The sequence below is a fragment of the Arvicanthis niloticus genome, chromosome 23, assembly GCF_011762505.2.
Source record: "Arvicanthis niloticus isolate mArvNil1 chromosome 23, mArvNil1.pat.X, whole genome shotgun sequence".
NCBI lineage: Eukaryota > Metazoa > Chordata > Mammalia > Rodentia > Muridae > Arvicanthis > Arvicanthis niloticus.
Genome location: NC_133430.1, coordinates 44,410,195 through 44,423,188, shown reverse-complemented (window position 1 = coordinate 44,423,188; position 12,994 = coordinate 44,410,195). Strand labels below are relative to the sequence as shown.

The 12,994-nt window shown below is 45.6% G+C and overlaps 1 protein-coding gene and 1 non-coding gene across 2 annotated transcripts in view; one reads left to right on the top strand and one right to left on the bottom strand.

Moving 5' to 3' along the window:
* Positions 1-12,994, bottom strand: part of L3hypdh (trans-L-3-hydroxyproline dehydratase) — a 642,804-nt gene that overhangs the window by 89,860 nt on the left and 539,950 nt on the right. The gene's annotated exons all lie outside the window — the stretch shown is intronic.
* On the top strand, positions 236-376 carry LOC143437230 (small nucleolar RNA SNORA48). Its single transcript, XR_013106841.1, has one exon. It is a non-coding gene; the product is annotated as a small nucleolar RNA SNORA48 (small nucleolar RNA).

Here is a 12,994-nt window from a genome sequence, read left to right as displayed (position 1 = left end):
ACATTGTTGCGACCAGGGAGAATCTGTTTGGCTTCTTTTCAGTCGGCTTCATGGCCCTATAACCACAGAAGAAATTCAACTGCTCTGGTCTCACAGTTCCTTGACATCCAGCTCTATTCTTCATTGCCTTTTGTCTTGATGTCTTTTCAATTTCACAATCCCTTACATATATTCTATTTCCAGTAAGGCTTCATTTTTTTTTTTTTTTTTTTAAGTTTTAAAAATGTGTGTGTGGCTCCCCTGGCAATGGGCAAAGAGACACCTTGTTTGTGATGTTCTTGTATCAGTCAGGGGCAGAGGAGGCACCAGTCCTTTGTTCATCCTAGCTTGATGCCTGGCTTGGTGGTCAAAACCGTCTTATGCTTAGGACTCATAAAAATCAAATCAATCAAATCAAATCAAATTAAATCAGTTAAATCAAATCCAGACAGCACAGCGCAGGAGAAGAAAGACAGAGAGAGAGAGAGACTTGCAGATTGCTGTGCAGCCCCCAGTGCACAGCACAGGCATGCCACAGACATCCTCTTGCTACCAGAGCATGCAGTGCAGATGAAGGCTGTCACCCAGGAGCCCTCCAGCGGTGTGTCCGGCCTGCAGTGGGAGCCACCTCAGTGTGTGAGTGTGAGGTGATCACATGGGAGAGAAAGAGAAGTAGAATAACTTGAGCAGTATGAAGAGAGGTGGAGACTCGAGGGCGGAGAGGAGGAGCCTGGTGTGAGTGGCCAGCCCTGCCACCTCGGGCCCTGGTGAGGTCCCAGCCTGAGATGTCACTGAGGGCTGTGAGCTCTGGAGAGTTAGCCCTGCCCCTCATCAGCTGCAGCCTTTGGGAGAGCAGGCCCTGTATCTTTCCTGAGCAGCACAGTAGGGCTGGCCCTGGTGGAGGGAGTATAGGCAAACCAGCTCTGAGGACAACTTATCTGCCCTGAAGTGGTGTGGGTATGGGGGTGATGACCTGTCACCCCTCACCACCTGTGACAGTGGGGAGACCCGGCCCTGGGGTCATGAGAACAGGAGAGCTGGGCCTGTCCTTCACCAGCTGCAGCACTCAGGAGAGAGGGCCCTGCACCTTTCTTGGGTATCACGGTAGAGCTGGCTCTTATGGAGGGGTACAGGTGAGCTGGACCCATGGATGAATGAACTGGGCCTGTCACTGGTCTGTTGTCAGATGGTGTGGGTGTTGGGATGATGCCCTCCCCCTCCCCCTTGCAACCTGTGATAGCCAGGACAGCTGGCCCTGGGGTCATGAGAGTGGAAGAGCTGACCCTGCTCCCTCACTGGCTATAGCACTCCAGAGAGTGGGCCCCGAGCCTCTCTTGAGCAACACAATGGAGCTGGCCCTGATGGTGAAGGCATGGGTGAGCCAGCCCTGAGAGGATGAGAGTGGGAGAGCTAGCGTATTCCCTTGCAGGCTGTAGCACTTGGGAGAGTGGCCTCGGCATCTTGACTGGGCAGCACAGTGGGGCTGTTCTGGAGGTGTGGGTACAGTTGAGTAGGCCCGAGGGCATGAGAACAGGAGAACTGATCCTGCCTCCTGCTGATTACAGCATAGCCAGAGCAGTGTTGGATAACTTGTCCCGGAGGTGTTGATAATGGAGTGCTGGCGCATGGATCAGCTCAACTACCATCCAGGCCCAGATTCAGGGCTCTGCATTGGCCCACTCCAAAATGTACATCATCTGCAAGTAACTGGGACACACGAAGGGGCCAGTTATGCTGCTTGAAAACTGCAGGGTCTTCGTGACACAGGGCAACAACAGGATAACTGGGAAGAGTCCTGATGAGAATCCAACATGGATGGCGTCACGGAGTCCGGAGGTCTTAAACCAGAATAATGACTCATTGCAAAGAACATTTGCAAGTGAAGTGTAGACAGAGAAATATACGGTGGGAAACGCTGTAACACACTACAGCTTCCAGGATGAGATGTCCATGTTTCATGTTGTTGTACTTTGCTTGCTTATTTGTATGTGTGTGTTTTATTTTGGGGGGGCTTACAAAGAGTGAAAGGTGGATATGAGGGGACAGAGAGGTGAGCAGGACTGGGGTGCATGATGTGAAACTCACAAAGAATCAATAAAAAGTTCTTTTTAGTGTGTGTGTGTGTGTGTGTGAAAGAGAGAGAGAGAGAGGAGAGAGAGAGAGAAAGAGAGAGAGAGAGATAGAGAGAGAGAGAGAGAGAGAGAGAGAGAGAGAGAGAGCATGCTTGTAGGTGTACATGACTGTGAGATGGGTCTAACCCCCTGTAGTTGGAGTTATGGGATGCTGTAAGACATCCTATCTTCCCTGTAGTTGCTTGGAATCCATCCCAAGCCACCAAATCATCTCTGGACTCACAAAACAATGAGTTGTTGCTCTGTTAGTGTGGCAGATGTTTGGTGGCTTCCTTTCATTTCCAACCTAGTCTGAGTCATTTAGGCAACCCCCACAATTGTCTTTACACAGTCCCTGATTATTCTTTTTGCTTTGCTCAACATGTGTCATAGAACTTTTGTGATACCATCTTGCACATCCACTGCTTGATTCATTCTTTTGACAGATATTTAGTGAGTATCTATGTCCCCAAAATCAGGCCAAGTGGTAAACAAGACTGGTAACAATTTCCACTGGTAGACTGATTGCAATTTGGTGATCAGAGCATAGATCCACCCAGGGTCACAAGAGGCAGCTGGCAAGGGCGGTTGCTCCCTCAGACTTAGCCGTCTCAGCAAGGGCCTTGGTGACACTCATCTACAAATCATCTCTGCCCTGCATGATTGCCTGTTCCTTTAAGCAATCAGTCCGTCCTACTCAGGACCTTATCTTGTCTCAGCACACATTCTGTCTCCAGCTCTTTCTTCACATGCCTCTGATGAAAAGAGACAGTTAGCGCTAACTGTGTTAATCAGCATCTAGTTACCGGAGCCAAACACGGAAGATGGCCAACTTAAGAAGAGGAATGCCTTCTTAGTTCTCAGGTTTAGAGGTCCTGGTTGCTTTTTGGCTTATAGTGAAGCAGGACATCGTGGTGGGAGCTTGTATTGGAGCTGAGGCCTCTGCCTACTTGATGCCAGTCAAGAAGTGGAGAGAGGGGTTGAGAGAGATGAGGTGTGGGTGGGCTGGGGTCCCAGACATTTCCTTCAGGGAGTGTCCTCATGACCTAGCTTTTCCCACACAGCCTCCACCTCTCACAGATAGGATGACTCCCTCATAGGAGTCAAATAGGATGGCAACCAAGTTTAGCGCTTACCAAAGCACAGAGCCCATCAGTTCTAGTGAAAGCCTGGCCTTTCTATATCATTAATTAATTAAGATTATTTAATCATGTTTAATTAGTGAGGACTTATCATTTTTCTCACATATGTGTTTGTGAGTACACACTTCTCTTCAAGCATTTCCTTTAGTTTGTTCCTGACAGCATCAAAATAGGCTTCATTTTCCACCACCTCTCCACGGAAAATAATGCCCCTTCTTTCCAGAGCATGAGCCACGTACCACACACCTCGCCGGCACGGCGCTTAGGCCTCACATCAGTCCTGAAAAGCAGCTATTACGACAGCATTTAACAAAACTGAAAATAGGGAAAGAGGGATCCTTCCAAGCTCCTGTGGCTTTTTAATTGAGCTATATTTGACTCTAGGTTGGATTTTTAATCTCTTCTTTCTGAAAGAGCCCCGTTGAGCCCCTCCTAGCTGCTCACTGAGCTCACTCATTCCTTTCCTAGGTTTGTTTCTGTGAAACAGGCCTCCCTCTCTCCCATCCCACTTATCAGATTTTTGTTCCACTATTCTTTTTTTATATTTTATTTATTTTTTATTCGCTTTACATCCTGATCACAGCTCCCCTCCTTCCCCTCTTCACAGTCCCACCCTTACAAATCCTCCCCTCATTGCCCCTTCCCTTCTCCTTAAGGAAGGGAGGCCCCCTAGGTACAACCCCACCTTGGGTCATTTTAGTCCCAGCAGGGCTAGGCACATCCTTTCCCACTGAGGCCCAATAGGGCAGTCCAGGCGGGAAAGGGGATCTAAGGGCAGAAACAGAGGCTGAGACGGCCCCTGCGCCACTTGCTAGGGGACCCCGAAGATTGCTCCTCTATTCTTAGTCTTAGGTTGCCACCAGCCTTGAAATCCTGAAGCCCAGTGAGCACTTTAGATTTGGATGTGAGTTTGGCACAGCAAGTGAAGTGGCAGTTTACGTGGGCTTCCTGCTTCCTTTGCTTTGCATATTATTTTAATCCGTTTTCTTCTTATCTTACAAATATACTCTATTAATCTGGGTTCTCTAGAGAGACAGAACTAGCAAGTGTGTATAACTTTCAGAGAGGATTTATTAGACTGACTTATGCTCTCCGAGGTTGGATAATCCTACAATGGCTGAGTGCAGGCTGTGCTCAGCTGTCAGTTTGTAGTCTAGGAAGCCAGAAGTTACAGAACGACAGAGTGGTGGGGGGAGGGAGAGGGAGAGGGAGAGGGTGGAGAGGGTGGAGAGGGAGAGGGACCAGCCTTAGGCCAGCCAAGGCAGATAAGCTGAAAAATCCCAGGATGGGGTTAGGGAGAGAGGTAGTGGCAGTGTTGTTGCAAGTTTGCATTCAGAAGAGTGACCTGGAGTCTGGGCTCTGCAGGTGACTGGGAGAGGTAAAATGGGCGTGCTCAACAAGGACCCGGTGCTCAAAAGAGAGACTGTTTCTAAGGCACTCGGCCTCTCAGGTGATGTCACTCATTTTCAGGGCAGGTCTTCATCACTGACTTTGCAGGTCCATATACCAGCCTCCTCTGGAAACATCCTCACACACCTAGAAGGATGCTCTGCTGATCTCTAAGCATGCACTGATCTAGTCAAGTTAACCACCAAAATGAATCCTCATACATAACTCCTCAGTACCATGTCTCTCATGCTTGTGATAATGATTTTCTTTACATCTTGACTAGATTTGAATCACCTAGATTAGACCACTGGTGTGTGTGTGTGTGTGTGTGTGTGTGTGTGTGTGTGTGTGTGTGTGTGCAAGGACTAGATTTGAATCACCTAGATTAGACCACTGTTGTGTGTGTGTGAGTGTGTGTGTGTGTGTGTGTGTGCAAGGACTAGATTTGAATCACCTAGATTAGACCACTGGTGTGTGTGTGTGTGTGTGTGTGTGTGTGTGTGTGTGTGTGTGTGCAAGGACTAGATCTGAATCACCTAGATTAGACCACTGGGGTGTGTGTGTGTGTGTGTGTGTGTGTGTGTGTGTGTGTGCGGGCAAGGACTAGATTTGAATCACCTAGATTAGACCACTGGTGTGTGTGTGTGTGTGTGTGTGTGTGTGTGTGTGTGTGTGCAAGGACTAGATTTGAATCACCTAGATTAGACCACTGGTGTGTGTGTGAGTGTGTATGTATGCACACACACTCATGTGTGCAAAGGTGCTTGCAGACAGAGATAGGAAGACGCATTCTGATGTGGGCAGCGCCATCCCATGGACTGGTGTTTAGATTAAATAAAAAGTGGAAAAAGGATGGGCTAGCTGGGCACTAGCACTTGTCTCTACTTCTAACTATGGATGCCCTGTGACCAGGTACCCACGCTCCCACCACAGTGTTTTTCTGGGCATGAAAGGCAGTACTCTCAAATGGTAAGCTGAAATAAACACTTTTTTCCTAAGTTTTTTTCTCTCAGCTGCTGGTCACAGCAATGAGAGAAGTAATTAATACAGTTGGTGCCTTCCTTACTGTAGTTAAGGAGCAAGTATACATTAAAAATGTCCTACAGACATCCATGTTGACCTCAGCAAATGCTATTTGGGCACAGCAATGGAACAGAAACCATCTAGCATGGGCTGAGGGATGGGAAGCCCGTGGGAAGAGGAAGCAGCAAAGCTATGTCACAGTCGGCAGCCATGAAGAGGCACTGCAGAGCACACTCCTCGGCCAAGAGGGACTCTTCCTCATCAGGTACAGGTGCCTTTGCTGAGGGGAGAGTTCCCTTCTGTGAGGCAAGGGAACTGTAGGAGACTGTGTGGGTTGGGTACACTGCTGCGCCCACCTCTGGAAATGCAGTCTGCCTTGAGGCAGGTAAGGTCTGAGCACACCCACCATGGGTAGCATTCGTGAGGACTACAGGAGCAGGTATCCTCAGGGAGAGGCAGCTTTCAATTAATAGAAGGAGAAGGGGAGGAGCCCAATTGCAAGAGAGGATGAAGTTGTAGGGGAAAATATGACAACGGGGTTTGGACTTGGAGTTCAAGAGAAGGTCTGTAGATGGTCAGTTTGGGGACAAGAAAAAACAGGGTATGGTGACAATGAGCAGATTAAAGGGGTGGAAGGCTGGCCCTGTGGTAGCTGCCCGCTGAAGACATGAGCGGTCATCCTGACAGTCTCTGGGTAGAAGGTGGGGCTTGCATGCAAACAGTGAGCTGAGCTTGAGATTGGGTATAGTTTCAACCTAGAGCCAAAAGCTTCAGGGTTCAGAGCTTGGAGAGCACAGGAGCTGGCAAGTCTCAGGTCTGAAGCATCAGCATCAGATAGCGCAGTCCCTGGGGAGTGATGCCTGTCTTGATGGATGGGAGAGTTGGAGGCCCGAGCTACATGTCTCTTACATTGATGCCGACATCAAGCACAGTGTTAACACTGCAGGGTAACTTAAAGAATTAAAGACAGAACATAGATTCAAGCTCCAGGATGCTGAAGCAGGGATCCATACCAGGAAGTGAGCAGGGGAGATTTTCTCTTCGGTTGTATGAGAACAGCTCAAATGTTAACAAAAGCTGACAGTGTCCCAGGAAGTTGATTAACAGAAACACTCAAGTCAGATATTCAAGGCCAACTTACATGAACTTGAGAAAAATTAGTAAGAACTTACTCTATCCTAGGCTGCTTAACACATATGGGGAAAAAAAAAACACCACCAACAAAACAAAACCCAAACAGCTCTCCCAGACCTTTAGGATGAATCCCTGCAGGATTCACAATACCCTTGATTAGCAGCTGCTACCAATTAAATATCTGTGAAAAAGATAACTGTGTAAGAGCCCCTCTCAACACATGCTTAACAATTACAGGCTATAGGAATACAGAGACATGGTTTTAAAACATGCTCACGAGCGTTTGAGAAGGAAGAAAACCAGACTGCGTTGGTATCTATTGTCTCTCCCATCCCAATGCCCACGGTGCAAATGACAGCCTTTCACTGACACATACAGCTCTTCACACATCTGTCAAAAGGGACCCGTGGTGAAATATTATTTTCCCAATAACTCGTGCATGGCTTATGCAACATAAATATGTTGAATCTGAGAATATACAGGGGCCAACGCTGCATTCACAAGATCACAGGCTTCCATGGGCCACCACCGTCAGTAATAAATGTGCCTAAATGAGAGAGTGACTTCACATTTCTAAACAGGATATACTTTTACAAAAGATACACAATAGCTCCCTCCATTAAATGGTGAGTTCCCCTTGCATATTTAAAATATAAGGCGATTGGTAAAATTTTTAACAAAGACAGCCATGTAATTTCTCATATGTTTGCATATTGCAATGACAGCTGTGTTATTTCATCAAAAATGCCCATATTACTTCAATATAATAGATTCAGTTCTATTTTTTACGTCTTTCTTACGATGTCCTTTTGCGTCCTTTAAAACCTTTCAGCTTTGATATCAATGATGGTTAGAGCTACCACAGTAGCATATGATACATAGGAAGCTCCATGCTGGAGGATGAGACTTAGCCTAGCAGCTAAAATCCCAGTCTGGGAACCATGACAACAAGACCTGCTCACACCACAGCTAATAACGTCCCGGGTTTTTTGGGAGCACATTCTTTCTCTGAAATCACCTTTATGTCGGGGAGGGAGAAGGGATAACAATTTTTTTGTCAGTTGCTTGCTTTCTAAAGGTGTCAAGCATTGCATTCACAAGATTACAGGACCCACGGGCCACCACAGACAGTAATAAATGTGTTTGTTTCAGGCATCTAGGGTGATAATATGGGGCCTGGATGATATGTGTAAGAGTGTTGTGGTGTCTGAAGGTTTTTTGTTTGTTTGTTTTGTTTTGCTTTGTTTTTTTAAACAAAGAAGATAGTCTTTTAGGTCACTGAATAAAAGAAGGAATGCCTATAACATCCCAGAAAAACAATGTCACTACAATAATATTTAAAGTTATGCAAGGCAGAGTAACACCACTTACATTTCAACCATGAGGTTGAACAGTGTCCTTCTTAGTCAAGGTTAATGTCATGTGACCTTTCGGACTGAAACGGTAGGGGCATGCTTTCTGATGTTGCCTCAGTATCCTCAGGGTTTCAGCTCCCTGGTCACTGTTGCAAACCTACCTTTAAATTCTGACTGAATCTGATTAAGTCGCCATCACAGTGTGCCCTTGTGTGGAGATGAATTACCCTCTGTGAGATGGGAAACCAGCAGCTTAACCACAGTTCCTCTCAATGCCCCTCTTAACGAGGCTCGGGAGCCAAGAACTCACATTTTACCTCTAATTTACATCTCAGCAAACCTCAGAAAAGTCAGGAATCAAAATATAGCAGATAAACCCCATCAAGCAGCATTTAATCAACATGTTTCTAACAAGGGGCTCTTTGTTTTTCTCTACATCAAAGTTTAGGTCTTTCTGAACTTTTCTAGGGGAATAGTAAGCCACTTCACCATGGTGTGGAGGGGGGCAGGGTCAGTGATAGGCCCACATGTCTTTTTTTTTTAAGATTTATTTACTTATTTTATGCATTTTATGAGTACACTGAAGCTGTCTTCAGACACACTAGAAACAGGCTTTGGATCCCATTACAGATGGTTATGAGTCACCATGTGGTTGCTGGGAATTGAACTCAGGACCTCTGGAAGAGCAGTCAGTGCTCTTAACTGCTGAACCATCTCTCCAGCACGCCCCACCCCCTTTTTGTTCTTTACCATCACAATCCAGGCAGTAGCTGGTGCCTGAGGTCATCTGGGCTAAGGCAGTGGTTCTCAACTGTCCTACTGCTGAGACCCTTTAATACACGTCTTCAGTTTTGTTGCTACTTCATAGCTACATTTTGCTACTGTTTTGAATCATAATGTAAATATCTGGATGTGGGATACGTGATATGCGACCCTTGTGATAGGATCATGTGATCCCCCCTCCCCCCCCACCGTGGGTCACAACCCACAGGTTGAGAACTGCTGGTCTAAGGGACCAGGCAGCACCTTCCTCTTCTGAGTGAATGCCCATTCATTCTCAAAGAACAACCACTCAATTCTTTGCCTAAAATGCTAAGGACACAGTTCTACCAGTGCAGAGGGCTCGCTCTCGTTGGCTTTTCTGCATGCATTGGCCAGGGCCTGAGGCTCATGGGCTATCCAGCTGCTCCAGGTGTTCATTTCCTCAGTATCAGAAATACCCTCAACTGACTGTCTTTCACGTCTGGTCTGTCTGCTCTGTTGATTGTCTTTACATTCATCTGTTCAGTCCTGGCTTGGGTGGGTTTTCTCTGCTGTGAGGCTTGGCGGTACACAGAGAAGTCTCAAAGGCTGAGGCCTCGGAAAGCGCAGGCTACCTAAGGGAAAATCCTGACACACATATGAAGGCTGTGTCTTTTCTAGCTCATGCTGTGTATCTAATGCTTACTGACAGGCTAACTCTCTACTCCTTTACTTTATCTCTGGCTTGCCTAGAGCAGGTGACTGCGTGTATTCAAACATTCCATTTCTGTTATTTTACTGCTTTCACTCTATACTTGTTCCTAGTGTCCTCACTTCTCCTTGCTAGGCCTATCATCACGTGTCCACTGGTGCCCGTGACTGCCTTAAGCAGGCTTTTTCTCAAAAATATATTTTAGGAACTGAGACATAGATCAGTTGATAGTGTGCTGGCTCGTCATACACAGCCTTGGGTTTGATCCCCAATATCACATAAACTGGGTGTGGTCACACGGGCCTTAAATTGGATGTGGCCATACAGGCTGATCACCTCACCATCTGGGAGGTAAAGGACGGAGGATCACAAGTTCAAGGTTATGCTCAGCTAGTTAGAGCCAGCCTGGGCTACAGCCTGGACTACAGCCTGGGCTACTTGAGGCCTTTTTTTTTTTCACCCATATATGCATAAAGATAGATGGTAGATAGATAGATAGATTTGATTATAAAAGCCCATGGTTTTAAATTCATAAGTGGTTCAATTTTGTTGATACAAAGCACCCTCCAGCTCCCAAAGGAGCATTCATATAAAAATAGGGAGGTCACATCAAAGTTGTTTTCTTGTGAGCCACCAAGTGGTTGCTGGGAATTGAACTCAGGACCTCTGGAAGAGCAGTTAGTGCTGTAAACCACTGAGCTATCTCTCCAGCCCCAAAGTTGTTTTCTCGAATTTGTGTTTCAATGTCAATGAAAAATATCTTTGAAAAGCAATGTACTTACGTTCCAAATTGTTTGACTCTCTCTGTTGTAAGATCTCACTGTTGGTCTTTATGATCTTGCTGAAGCCAGGTTTAAATCATTCAATATCCTGAGCTGGGGGAAAAAAATGGGCCTGATCTGCAATAACGTGCTCAATCCATGCAAAGGTCAAAGTAGTGACAGCTCACCGAGGCAGGTCTGAGTACAGTAGCTTCAACAGGGAACGGTCTAGGGGGACATTAGTCACTTGCTTGTCACACCACAGGCAGGCCATGCCTAACTACATTGAAACATGAGCAAGCAGACCATGACCTTTGTGCTTCGTAATTTCTCTTCCTCCGAGTGGAGTTTTAGTGTCTGTAGAACATGTAACACACTCAGTACCAATTTCAACTTTTCTGTTTTATGCATGATTTCTTCAGCTTTTGGTTTATAGAAATTTTATAGACAAAGAAGAGTTTAGTATAGTTTTCTGTTTGACTCCTAAATTCTCTTATTTTCCAAAAGTATCTCCTGTGTGTCATTCCTGGTTGCCTCTTGTGGGAAAATGATACCTTCCCACCGCCCTGATTTGTGGGTTTGGCTATGCCCTTTGTTTCACAAAATAAAGCATGAGTGGCCATAATAGGTGTCACTGTCAAGTTGATGGTGTCAAAGCCGCAGTGCTGCCTGCCCTCTGTCATTTTCCTTCTGGAACAAGCCTTGTAACATCCCAGAAGATTACTCCTTCAGCCTGCATCCCAGAAGGACACTTAATCAGAATCAGTGAACCAAGGGCTTCAGCCGACCATGAAGGGCACCGAACATGAGTGGGAAATGCACACATGTGTGTAGAAATGTTAAATACATGCATGCGTGTGTGTGTGTGTGTGTGTGTGTGTGTGTGTAAATGTGCACATAGCTGTATGTATCTGTATCTTGTGTTTAACTGGGGAGTGGGGGGTGTCGAAGGTAATTGTTTTCCTTAGAAGGAGGTTTATAAATTACTTAAGATACTCTGGTCACATTCTTCTGCTTGTAACTCATTTTGAGACTTGCTTGTCTGGCTCTTGTGTTATCTCCTTCCCCCAAGTCCTCTGTCGTTGTCCATGTTCTTAATTGCATCCTGTTAGTTTAAGTATCTTAAACTGTACTTATCTTTATCTTGGGGGTTGCGGATGGCTTGGGAAAGTGACAGCAGTCAGTCCTCAATGTCATGATGATAATTAGGATGGGGGTGGGGGGAAAGAATGCCTGCCTAGATCCTGGAGGAAAGTAGAGCTTCTTTCAACTGCCATCGATACCCTTTGTGCAAGTTGCCAACAAGTGGGACTAACACTGTTTTGAGTGTCCCTACCCTCTCTCACCCCCGACCTTGCACAGAGTTGCCAGCAAGTAATGAAGTCCCTGGACAACTGCATCGCCTTCTGAACGGCAAGGCGCTTGGATGTATTCAATTTCACAATTCTTTTAGAAAATGTCTGCGGGTGAACTGTGCCTTTGAATTCCCACAAAGTGCAAAACCGAGAGGTTATGTGTTATCACATCTGAAGCCAGTCATTCCGGTTCTAAATCACCCCTTTCTTGGGTAGCCCAGGGACTGTGGTTAGACAAATTAATCCTGGGAGAAGTTGAGCAATTGTAATGTTAGAGAAGATATTCTAATGCCCCCAAGGCCCTGGCAACCGCACACATCAAAATCTCGCATTTAATTTATATCAAGCATGGAATTAATAAGAGTCCATGGTAATAAAGTGTCAGGGCAAGAAATGGAAAATAGATATTATAAAATATTTATGTAAAAACTAATCTCCTTCATAATTCCTTTTTTTTCCTCCTCAGGACCTAGTAATAAAATTATAGAAGCCACTGTAAGAAGATTACTATATTTTATGAGATACGTGGAAAGACCCTGGCACAGGGCACGTATCAAAAGCCTAACATGCCAAAATAAATGATCTCAGAGGAAGAAAGAACTGTGCTGCTGGATACGTCTCAATTTCTAATGGCAAATTTTACATTTACTCAGTACGCTATTCTTCCCAGGACGTGCCTAAAATGTTATAATGACTGCAGCTGGCAGAAAAATTGAAATGCAATTGACTGACATCTTTTAACCATATCCTTGGACTGGAGATGGCAAAGGGAAGCCAGAAAGGAGACCCCAGAATTTTTTTCTCCATCATTCATGTTAAATGCTGTTTGTATTGTTTTAGCCTCTGAACAAACCCAGCAGCAGTTTATAGGAAAAAAGAGAGCCATTTTCCCTCCTTGAAAGGTTGAGTTATGAGAGACGAGTGTTCAATGGTGGCTTTCCCTTTCTGCTGACTTGTCATTTACATTTTTTTTTTTAAATTGGGAGAATAAAATTGTGTAAGGGAAAGGAACATACTTAGGGAAACACTCATAGGCCCCATTTAATGCCTGGGTTGGAAAGGTTCAGTTTGTGTGTGCGGGACTGACAGATTTCCATAGTCTTTTGAGACGTGGTCTGGGACCTTAAAGCTATCAGCAGTATTCGGCATTCCTGAGCTGGTGACATTCCCAAAAGCCTAGTATGTGCATATGGAAAAATATCCCTGCATGGTTTGATAACACATAACCTCTTCGTGGAGTTTTTTTGTGATAGCAATATAGAAAAATACTTGCTGTGGTTATAAAGCTATCA